Genomic DNA, 12,161 nt, shown 5'->3' on the forward strand with positions numbered 1-12,161 from the left:
CACCCAACTCCCCTTCTTTGGAGTAGTCTAGTAAGAAGGAACTGAGGGGGTGAAGGGCCAGCAGGGGTATATATTAGCCAATATATCAGTGCCACTCCATGGGGCTCCCCTGCTGGCCCAACTGGTACTGTTAAGGGAAAGCCTTCCAATAATGTGCGTGTGCAGTGCACACACATCTACCTGCAATGGACATCAGCAACACATCTCAAAGAGGGAAGTAATCATTTTTTCTTGGTTGCCAACAGCTCCACCAGACAGGTGTCACTTTTGCGCCCTCATGTCATAACCCCCATACACTGTCTTCCATAAAGACAAGGTCCAGCTTCGCCCACACCGAGCTTTCCTCCCAAAGGTGATCTCTACCTTCCATGCAGGTTAAGACATTTTCCTTCTAATTTTCTACCCTAAACCTCACCAGAGTGTGCGTGAACAGAGACTACACTCACTAGATTGCCAGCCGGGTTCTCACCTTCTACATCAACAGGACTAAAGCCCTTTATAAATCTTTGCAGCTGATCGTGGCAGTGGCAAATCGAATGAAGGGACTTCCAGTCTCATCAGAGTGCATCTCCTCCTGGATTAGGGCATGCATCCACACAGGCTGTGATTTCCCCACCACTTCTCATGGCACATTTGGTCAAGGAGGCCCACACCCAGGTAGCTTTTTTGGCCTATGTTTCTCTTCAGGAAACCTGTAGCGCTGCATTGTGGTCCTTAGTTCATACCTTTACGTCGCACTACGCCATCATTCAACAGTCCAGACATAATGCAGCTTTTGGTGCTATAGTACTTGAGTCAGCTACGCATGGATGCCAACCCCTCCTCCTGGGTAAGGCTTGTGAATCATCTAACTTGGAATAGATATGAGCAAGCACTTGAAGAAGAAAAAACAATTACTCACCTTTGTAACCATTGTTCTTCAAGATGTGATCCTACTTCTCCGCTCTCAGAGTAGCCGGCAAGGAGGAACTGAGGAGTGGTTGTGTTGACAGAGTCATATATAGTGCCCACTCTCGGGGCTCCACAGCCAACCCAAAGGGTAGCAGCTAGGGTAAAAACTTTTCTGCAGTCAAGCATGCAGTGTGTGCACCTAACCTGGAAGAGAGATGAGCAACATATCTCAAAGAACAACAGTTATAAAGCTGAGTAACCATTTCTGTTTATGCAAAATGCAGGACAATGTAGCACTTTAAAGACTAACAAGATGGTTTATTAGATGATGAGCTTTCGTGGGCCAGACCCACTTCCTCAGATCAAATAGTGGAAGAAAGTAGTCACAACCATATATACCAAAGGATACAATTAAAAAAATGAACAAATATGAAAAGGACAAATCACATTGCATTCATTTCTGTTTATGTGCACATGCTGCCTTGGTAACTTGCAATAATTCTTTTACAATTAGTCAGTGTGTATTTCCTGCTAACTGTTTTGGGAACCCCTGCCCATCTATGGTCTAAATACAAAAACACAAGGATCTGCCCTTAATAAACCCTTCTCACCCAGCTCATGTCTGACAGCCCACATCTACACTCTGTATAGGTCACAATGGATCAACATTCAGCTTTATGGATCTAAAGGTAGATTACCAAGAGACAAACATGCACACAAACCAGCCCCCAAAATTCCCAGGTTGCTCCCAGTTGTTTTGTGAGGTAGACATGCTTAAAAGCACACCTACCAGATCAGGCAAGATAGAGTGGGCAGTCTGAGACATGTATCCGTCTGGGCATGGGCATGAACAGTAGTCCCTAGTAGCTCATTGACTGTGAGGCAGCATCAGGACATAAAAGTTTTTGTGCAGTCCGACCAGTGGAAACTTTGCTACCTTCAAGGTTAGGTAACAACTGAGCAAGGATTTTGAAAATGTGGTGCTTAAATGTTAGACTTGTATATCTTGTGAATCTAACCTCTATTTTTCCCTTATACAAACCTACGCACATAACCTGGAGCTAACAATTCCATTAAGAGGAAGGGGCATAGGAATGGTGTATTACAATGCCGAGCATTGCAGTGCCTAAATTCCCCATGTGAAACTAACCCCAAGAACTTAGCAGAATCTGTAACAAAAATGTTAAGAGTTATAACTGTAAACATTTTAAAAATAATACACGTGAGTAAGCCTTTGTGCTTCAGGGCTTAACCCAGCCTCTTAGGCTATTTGGATTAAGAGGAGACTTTTCCTGTGAGCAAGTTATTCTAGAACTGCATACTGTAGGAGTACTTGCCCCTTTTTCTGAAGCTGATGGTAATAGCCTCTTTTGGAGACTAAATACTAGACTGGTTGTGCCATTGGTTATATTCAGTATTCCCATGTTCCTTGACGCAACGAATTTGCTTGAGTGGTAACGTCAGCTATAAATCTCTTGGCTATCCCATGCTCAGTATTTTTAATAACTTTGTTAGTAATAATTTAAGGGTAATACGAACTCAGACATAATCTGTTTTAATAATGTTTTGTCTGAGATTGTGTAAATAAAGAAAATTATGAATGGTTGTGATTATGATTTTCAAAGTTTGTTTATAATGGCATTTTACTCCTTAAGCATGATAAAATAAACTTGTAAAGCAGCCCTCAGGAGACACTTGGTAAGGATAGCAATGTTTCACAAAATTAAAAACTAAAAATTGTGTTTTATCTGTGTCATAATAAAGTTGCAAAACTCTTAAATAACCCCTCTTGTTTTTTTGGAGTAAGCATTTTGTTAAGGTGGAATAATATAGTAGATAACAAATGAGGTTCCAACACTAAGACCAGCCTAGGTAAGCTTGATCTTTGGATCTGTCTGATTTCTACAGGATACAGGCCCCAGAGGGACCAGGGAATAAAGACTGTTTTATGCTTTGCCCTCCACCTTATTGTGAGTTTAGCTAAGGGCCAGCACAAGTTGTTGCAGCCTCAAAGCAGTGCTAATTTGCACAAGATGATAATAGTCCCCAGAATCTATTGCAAATAGCAACTGACACAAAGGGCTATGCAGGAAGAAGCCTCAATTGGCAGCTTCATGGCCTCTCTGCAGAATCTGGCTCTTATATAGAAAGGAGATACTCTCGTCTCCCTTTCCAGGAATATATATAGGGTAAGACCATATGCAAGATGCAGCCACTGACAAGATGGACCCAGGCAGGCTTGGGTCTCTGGCCTGTGTAGGTAGTTACTCATGAACTTGGGATCATACATTTCTTTGTAATTCTTCGAGGATGTATATTGATTAACAGGACTTGCTATTATATTTCATATAGTTTTACAAAAGTAAAACCAGTAGATTCAGAATTTTCAAGGATCAAAGTTTTGAAATATTATGTTTATTGTATAACTAAAGGACAACACAACCTCTTAAACAAGTTAAGGTATGCAACTGTGTAACTACTATGATTGTTCAAGGAAACAGAGTGAATTCACAGGCAAATACATATGATTATCATCTATTTTCAGTTATGCAGTTCACATTGTGAACATAAAGCTCATTACCCTAATGTTCCCTGTAATTTTTTCCATCTATGCGCAGAATAAATTTTATGTGCACTATGGTATGTGCAGATATGCACACATGCACGGTCAACCTGGGGAACTTGCCAGAGACATTGTGAAGACCAGGACTTTAACAGAGTTCAAAAAAGAACTAGATAAATACTATTAGCCAGAGTGGATAGGAATGGGGTCCCTAGTGTTTGCTTATCAAAAGCTGAGAATGGGCAACAGGGGATGGATTGCTTGGTGATTACCTGATTTGTTCATTCCCTCTGGGGCACCTGTCATTGGCCACTGCCAGACAGGATACTGAGCTAGATGGACCTTTGGTCTAACTCAGTATGGCCATTCTTATGTTCTACGTGCAGCACCGATAGAAATACATGCTGGTGGCTGTGGGCTCTCTACTAATCATCTGGGTGGCATTTGAATCTCTCCTCCGTGGCCGCCTAAGCACTCAGCTTACAGGGAACACTGCAGCTCTCTCATAATTTTCATCATCTACAATGTTTTAAAAAAAACATTGGAAATAGGAGATATTCCATTGCTGGGGCTTAGTTCATTCATTTCATATGCAGTAGAGTTGTGCCACCAATTGTGCAACTGATTGACATAGCTGGTTACAGCTGCACCCCATTTAAAGCACAAACAGGATAGGAATCATAAAGAGAACTATTTTGTGCAGGCAATAGTCAAAATTCTCAGAACGATATGTCAGATTTATTTCCGTTATTGTTAAAAATCTGTTAGAAGGAAGAGTGCCAGTGGCATGAGTCATACAATATGTACAATTTATTACAAATTCTGAGTCATTTTTAAATTATGCATCATTCATGAGCTGAAAACCATTTAGGACAGTTGTGTATCGCCTACTTCTGACATTCCGATTATCTGCAAAATGTAAAAAATATGATTGCACTTGTATAACATGGCATCTTGTTTCATCATGGGGAAGTTTGAGTATGTTAAAGCAGAAGAGGACTCTGTACTCCGCATGTGAACTCGCTAGGGCCCAAATGGCCAAGGTGTATCCTTTGCAATTGGATATGTTGTAGAATTCTAGTATGGAAAGAGATCTGACTGAAATATAATTCTTTCCTCTGGTACTGCATTTTCCAGACAAAGGTTTCAGCATACTTCACACTTCAATTAATATAGCCTCACAATTGCTCTGTGAGATAAGTATTCCTCCCATTTTACAGGGAGGAAATGACACTCCAGTGAGGTTGTGTGACTTGGGAAAACCACTTAAGGAGTGTGTGACTGCTCAGAAGAGAAACCATGTCTCCTTGTCCTGCGCCTTAGTCATCAGATAATTCTATGTAATCAAGACTGTGAGCTCTAATTTAAACTGTTTGCTCTGTAAGACAGAGACAGTGCTTTTACTTGGGGGTTTCTTTGGTTGTGACGATGTGGAGGGTTGTTGTGAGGGTAACTAGCATGTTTTGGGGAAGCGCCTAAAGAACTGGAAATAAAATCCAACCTCTGTTGAAACGATCTGTTTTTAACTTCAGACAATGAGGCTGAAGTGTTTGGGTGTGTCTAGACTACAGAGTTTTGTCGACAAAAGTGGACTTTTGTCGACAAAACTATACCTGAGTCTACACTACCGCTGAGTTCTGTCGACATAATGTCGACAGAACTCAGCAGTTTTGTCGACACTGGTAAACCTCATTTTATGAGGCATAACTCAAACCATGGGGTCAAGAAGAGCCAGAGGCTTGGTGAATGCCAGTGGCTCTCAGACCTTTGTAATGGTGACCTCTTTCACACAGCAAGCTTCTGAGCATGACCCGCTCTCCCCCCCTCCCATCTACTAGATATATTTAGAGAGTTTGTTTAATTAAGAATTCCAACTAAACAGTAAAAGCTAGGACCACCAAATTCAGTATACAGTTTCCTCTTATCATAACTTAAAGCAACATAAGGGTTTGGTTGAACCAGGAAAATGGGATGTGCCTAGAATGAGACTGCTTCTCAGAAAATCAAACAGAAAAGAGACAGAATCACTAAATCAAGTGCAGTCCCTCAAAATTGACACAAATAAGCAAATGTTGAAAGAGATTAAACTAAGATGAGCCAGAAAAATAGGATTAACCTGGAATAGGATTGCTTCTCAATAAATCTCACATAAAAGAGATAAAATGGAGAAAATTGGAGAAGTGCTCTGTTCTGGCACAGCTAACTCAATGCTTAATGTTTGAAAACTAGAAGACAATTTTATTGGAAACCAAATTGATTATACCCCATGTTCATAAAAATAACACAATATTTTTAAAAAATACAATCAATAAAGCATAAACATTTTAAATGTATTTTCCAACAAATAATTGAGTTGAGGACCCAAGCAAGGCCAGGCACGTTTGCTAGTTATAAACCCTTTTTTATATTTAACACTAGGCATGGTTAGACTGCATCTGTTTGTCGAAAAAAGCTACGCAGAGTGTGCTCCACATTTTGTGTAATGTAGCGCCCCCTCTCCACCTGGTTACCTTCTTTTAAAGCCAATCTCCTTTCAGGTTTGGATGGATAGGTCTGGGTTCTTCTGGATCCTGCCACCCACTTAGTTTTATTCTTTCTGATTGATGTACTTGGCGGTGCCTCCACCCCCTTCACTCCTTCCTAGCAGGGTCACCAGGGCAGCTTGGGAGGAAAACTCTAGCCCAGGATAATCCCCACGTATTTGCCAGATAGTTGGAGACTCCCAGAAAATAGCACAAACACATACACTATAATAAACACAATTATATTAAACAGGAGACAATTAGAACAGGGTAAAACACTATTTTTAGGGTCACCGGTGCCCAGCAACTGTGAGGTTAGTGTCCCGTTGGTACGCGTACTTTGTTGGGGCCCTTGATGACTGTTGACCACACAATCCTTCTCTGCAGTGGTTTAGCAGTGGAGCTGACTAGGTCCAGTACAGCCCAAAGGACTCACAAATGGGAGAAGGCAGTAAATCCCTCCACAGGTTTAATATGCTGCAGGTAATAAAATCCCCAAACAAATTCCCTGATTTACTAACTAAAAATTGGTGCACTCACACACTCCATGAATGACCTCAGGTTGAGAGATGACTCAGTCTCTGCAAAGGGCTGCTCTCTTCTCACAGGGATCCTCTTCAAGCAGGAACCAGGCTGCTTCGGTCCCAGAATTTCCTCTCATCGCGAAGGGGTGCAGGGCTCAAGATGCAGACCACACAACTGCACCACAATTCAAAACTATAGCCTCCCAGCCCAGCATTCAGACCCACACAGCAGGCAGCAGCCCTGAACTTGCTGCTAGAGCTGAGCTGACCATGTGGTGACTGGTCTCACCCAGGGAGCTGGAGAGCCAACTCAGCCTGGCTGGGGAAACCTCCCAGCAAACTCCACAACTGGGAATCAACAGTGGAGACATAAACCCAGCTGAGGGATCCTGCCTTCAGGGCCCTAGAGGCTAGTTCTCCAGGGGAACCCTGCATGCAGGCCTGGGGCTTACTAGCTCCCACACAGCCAGTCCTCCCCTTTCCCTGGCTGGCTCCAGACTCCCCTCAACAATGGTCTCTCCTTCCCCCTGGGAGGGGCATCTCACTCCCCATGGGTTGCCGGGCTGACTCTGGCCCTGGTAGGGAGGGGAAGCCAAGGCAAACTCAGTGTGCCTCTCCCTGAGCTGCCAGCAGACAAGGCCCCGGGAATCCAAGTAATCTCCTTGGGGGTTACATGTAGCTTTTTCCGATACTTTGTTGGGAGAGGCTTTTCAAACATTTGGCCTGTCTAGATTGGGCCAAATGTTGGAAAAACGCCCTCTTTCGAAACCCCCGTCTTCCTCATAGAACAAGGAATATAGGGGCTTCTGAAAGAGCGCATTTGCTCTTTTATAAAAAAAAAGACGGAAGAGCAAATGCGTTCCCTGGATGCGGCAGAGTTTTTTCAGGATACCTCCAGCATCCTGAATTCCCCTCCCCCACCCCCACCCCCCGCAGTCTAGCCATACCCACTGGAAGCAAAGTGTGGTTTAGGGATGGAGGCAACCCTCACATAATCTTGAAACCCCTCCAGTGGTCAAGACCCCCTGGTATATGCAATTCTCTCTTCCCCACATTGTATTTGAAATGTTCTTATAGTTTCACTTTGAGTTTTGTTTGCACTGTTGCAATAGTTAAGGGTTTGTGTGTGGTTGCTTGCTTAAGAAAAGTGGTAGTTAAATGTATTTACAAATACAACCATTGGTTTCATTAAACTTTATATCCATTTTTGTATCATTCTTTCATTATATAGTTATTTACATTACATCCCCTTTTGAGTCATCATTAGTATTTAACTGAGAAAATCGTTAAACTAAAATTGAAATAATTCCCGGAGATTTACAAAAGCACATAGGTAATGTTAAACTTTCTTGCCTCTTCCCAATAAACCAGAGTTTACATTGTGCATCCCAATAGATCCCACATGAACTAAGGTTCAGGCATGAGTCTCAAGGACAAGCAAAAAGACATCCCTGACAATCTCTTTCCTGGGCATTTGTGTTTTCTATAGGCCCCTTTGCTGGCTGCTTGAACATCCAAGCAAGCCTTCACAGCCTCCCACCCAACAGTAATGCTTTCACCCTTGCTCCCACAAATATGGTGTGAAACACAACATGCAAATACTGAAACATTTTTTCTGATACTTCCATAAACAGCACCCTCTGTCTTTCAAACAACCAGCTCAATTGCCGTTCTGCAACTCCTTGGGTGATAGTTAAAATTTTTCTTCCTTCTGTTCCAGTGTTTGTCAGTGATTTCGTTAGCCTGGGATTCTGAGGTAGACTCTGAGTCTTTCAGAATAAATGGACCAATCTCCACGCCATTAATGTCCACAATGATCCTGGCACTAAACTGTCCATTTTCCATTACTTTAAATAGCACTACATTTTGAAAGTTCCTACTATCATGGACACTCCAAGACCATTTACTATCTATAAATTTGCCACCATGTTCCACAAGTCCTTTCAGCACCATGGGGATCTATCCCTTTCTGTTTATAAGTTGTACACAATGAGAATGGAAGTGGGTGAGCAATAAGCACATGGATTTAATCTATTGCCCTAATGCAGTCTGGGAACTACATGCATGTAAATCCATCAATAATCTCCTGGGTATTATCTGGTTTCATGACCTGGTTAACACCTAACCCATAGTATAACAGACCTGCATGTAAATGTGTCCCTATATCAAATTGGTGGGCTACAGACCAGTAACTTTCTGGTGTGGCCAGTTTCCAGGTATTAGTGGTGGCCCACACTTCCATGGGTAGGAGACATCACATATTGGTATGTTGTTGCTGAAGCTCCAGAGCCAGTTCTGCCCAGATCTCAAAAAAGATAACCATTTCTCTCACCATGATCATCATCCTCCCTCAGCAGAATGATCATCTTCCCCCAATCAACAGTGGTTTCATGGGCTCTCGAAACAGTGCTGACCACTGTGTAGATGTTCCAGGAACTGGACCGCTTGTTTCTACAACTCGACATCCTACTGGTTTTCCTTCTCGTCCTGCTGCCAGAGGAGCTGCTGCTGTTATCACAGAATATTCTTTCCAGCATCATCTGCTCAGTGATGCACCAGGCAAAGTCCAAACTAGAGCCATGTGTGTTTGTACTTGTTGCCATAGTAGTGCAGAACATCAGGAAGTCATGGTGGCTGACAAACGTCGAAAATGGCTTGCGCCATCTCAAAAAGGCAATATGGGATGGAGACCATGGACATAAAAGATTTTTTTAAATTAAATCATCCTGGCATCCCATAATTAACAGCAAAAACAATTTCTGGATGCACACTGCTCAGTAACAAAGCAAAGGACCATAACATATCTCAAAAAAACACGGGACCCTCAGATTGCAGCAAACTGCATATTCAAACACTGCAAACTGGAAACAGGCCGGGAGTTTTATGTACACGCTGTTGGTGCAACTCAGGTACTGCAGTTTACCAAGTGTGCAATAAAAATCTTCATCTTAAACCTTAATATAAATACGCCCTCGGTGATTACCTTTTGTGTTTATTTTGCATCAGAGTACTTACTGTTAGCGAACAGCAAGATCAATGTGTTGTTAATTTTACTGTCCTGCGTTATGGGTAAATAAATTAAATGAAAACATCAGCTCAGAAACATACCAGTTCCAAATTCCTTCTCTTCCATTAAAAAATCCCAGGGGTCTTACTAAGATCACATGTCATCTTTGGGTTCAGCAATGTCATGGGGAATTTTATAGCTTGAGTATAACCTAAAAAGAAAAACAGAAATTTTTAAACAAAAAGTGCATTGCAATAATAATATGTGTGTGAGGTGGGGTGGAATTCAGTGTCACATGAGCTTACTATACACAAAATCAGAGCTTGGCTACTGCCTTGATATTACAAGCTCTTTGTAATAAAAAAAATCATGCTACAATATGAGGCTTAAGAAATTATTAGAATACAAGAAAACTGCAAGTAGTCCTGTGGCATCTTAGGCTAGGTCTAGACTTCAACTCCTGAAAAAATTACCTGTCCCATTATGGTCTGTTAGCAATGGGGAGTGAGTGGAAGTGATGTATAAATCTGCTCACTCCCCTCCCCCCCCCCCCCCCCGCTTTCCGTGAGGAGGTCATAGAAACAAGAAAAAACATAGTTTAGCATGAGCAGTGATACATTACCGCTTTTTGTGTTTTAAAAAGGCAAGAAGTGAAGAGGTAGGGGAAGGTCATCTTTTATTGTTTGAGCACCAATGCAGTCCATTAAGTTAATAAGTAAATAATGCATATGATTCTATATGTGAAGCCAAGGATCAAACTGTGTGAGTCATAAGTATGGTACTGTCCAATCAGCAACAGTCTTTTATATGCTTTGTTTGTATTCTATATTTGTATATGAAAATTATAAGAAAATATCTGGAAAATAAATCTATAGCCTCTGTCCAGGATGTCCCCAAATCACATATTCTGAGTATTACTTACTCATTCAAGTCCTACTGCATGTTCCATATTTCCACTTCCCCACTGCGATCCAGGCACATACAGGATTGAGGCTATACAAATATTAATAAATTATTTTACTTGAAGCTCTTCTGTTTCGTTTAATCTCTTCAGAAAGACACTGGAGGACTTAAACTGTAAAAGATCAGGCAATGGATTTTTTTCTTTGTGTTTAGTTTTCCTTGCACATTACCAACATAAAGGGACAAATTCTCAGTTAATCTGTATTCTCTGTAGTCAGTTAAGTCAGTATAAGGTGAGTGCAAAGTGAGTGTAAATTATTGCCATTCTGATTTGCACTTATTTTTGCTCTAATGTAGAGTCAAGGCAATTAAGAATCAAGCCAAGAGTTTTCAGCATTAATTATATGCTACCACTCCCTTGCACCTTATACAGTAATTTACACTTCAAAGTAGGCATGTAAGACTACCACTTGGATTTGGTACTGTTTTACACCCACTTTGCCTTCATTTTGCATAGATGTAGTTGTCTCCGGTAATTGAAAATGAGGCATAATATATATATACACATGCTGTACAAAATAATAAGTCCCATGTGCATCTATACTTTTCCTAATTAAATAGATGAAAGTGTCATATGTGAAGTGACTTGTAAAATTGGGGTGATCAAGTTTAGCTGGTACTCAAATGCATCGAGGGGCTTTGTAGTCAATTAATATGAAGTAGTCCGGAATCTACACAAGATAGAACATACACAGCAGGGAGCATTTATTTTTTTCAGATGAAATATTAAGTTCTGATGCTTAAAATAATAACGATTATTTGCACCAATAGTTTTCTTGACATAGATGTGGCTACTGACATGATTAAGGGCAAGAGTGGGCAAAAGTCTCTCAGCACACTGGATCTGCGAAGCAGTTCCAGGCCCCAACCCTAGCGCAGGGCTACCCAACATGCAGCCCATGGGCCACATGCGGCCTGCAGCCCCTTTGTTTGCGGCCTGCGGTGAATTTGGGTTTATGCGAGGCTCAACTCGCAGCCCACAGATGGGATCCTTTGAACATAGCTTCCACTGGGAACATGCTCCACAACAGAGAGGCGTCTCCCAGGCGGGGTGAGCATTGAAACATGCAAGTGGATGGGCTGGCGGGAACAGACGGGTATAAGGTGTCAGTGTTTCTAGCCCCCAGAGAGGAGGTGCTGGGAGCACCAGGGCATTGTGGGAAGTGCTTTGTATCCATGTCCATCAGTGTGAAATAAGCTATTTGCATATATTTGCATACATATGTGCATGTGTATCCAACCACACTTAGGTTGCGGCCCTCAGCATGTATCATTGTGGCCCCCTGGGGCTTCCAAAGTTGAATAGCCCTGCTGTAGCACGTTGCCTCAGAACAGGAGGGGGGTGCAAGCCCTTCTAACTGCTTCTATTTAAAGAGCTCGCATCTTCCCCACGCCTTGCCTAGCAGCCGCAGGGAAGGTGCAAGCCCTTTAAACAGAAACATCTGGAAGAGATTGCACGTCTCCGGCAATGCACTAGAGGCGTGGGGAGCTGCAAGCCCTTTCAGCTGTTTCTATTTAAAGGGCTCTTGTGTTCCCCACAACTGCTAGGCAATGTGTTGCCTGACAGGTGCAGGGAAGGCACCAGCCCTTTAAATAGAAACACTTAAAAGGACTCGCAGCTCCCCGCACCTCTAGCACGTTGCTATGGAGCCAGAGATGGGAACCCTTTCAACTGTTTCTATTTAAAGGGC

This window comes from Pelodiscus sinensis, chromosome 18 (genome assembly GCF_049634645.1).
Source record: "Pelodiscus sinensis isolate JC-2024 chromosome 18, ASM4963464v1, whole genome shotgun sequence".
Lineage (NCBI taxonomy): Eukaryota > Metazoa > Chordata > Testudines > Trionychidae > Pelodiscus > Pelodiscus sinensis.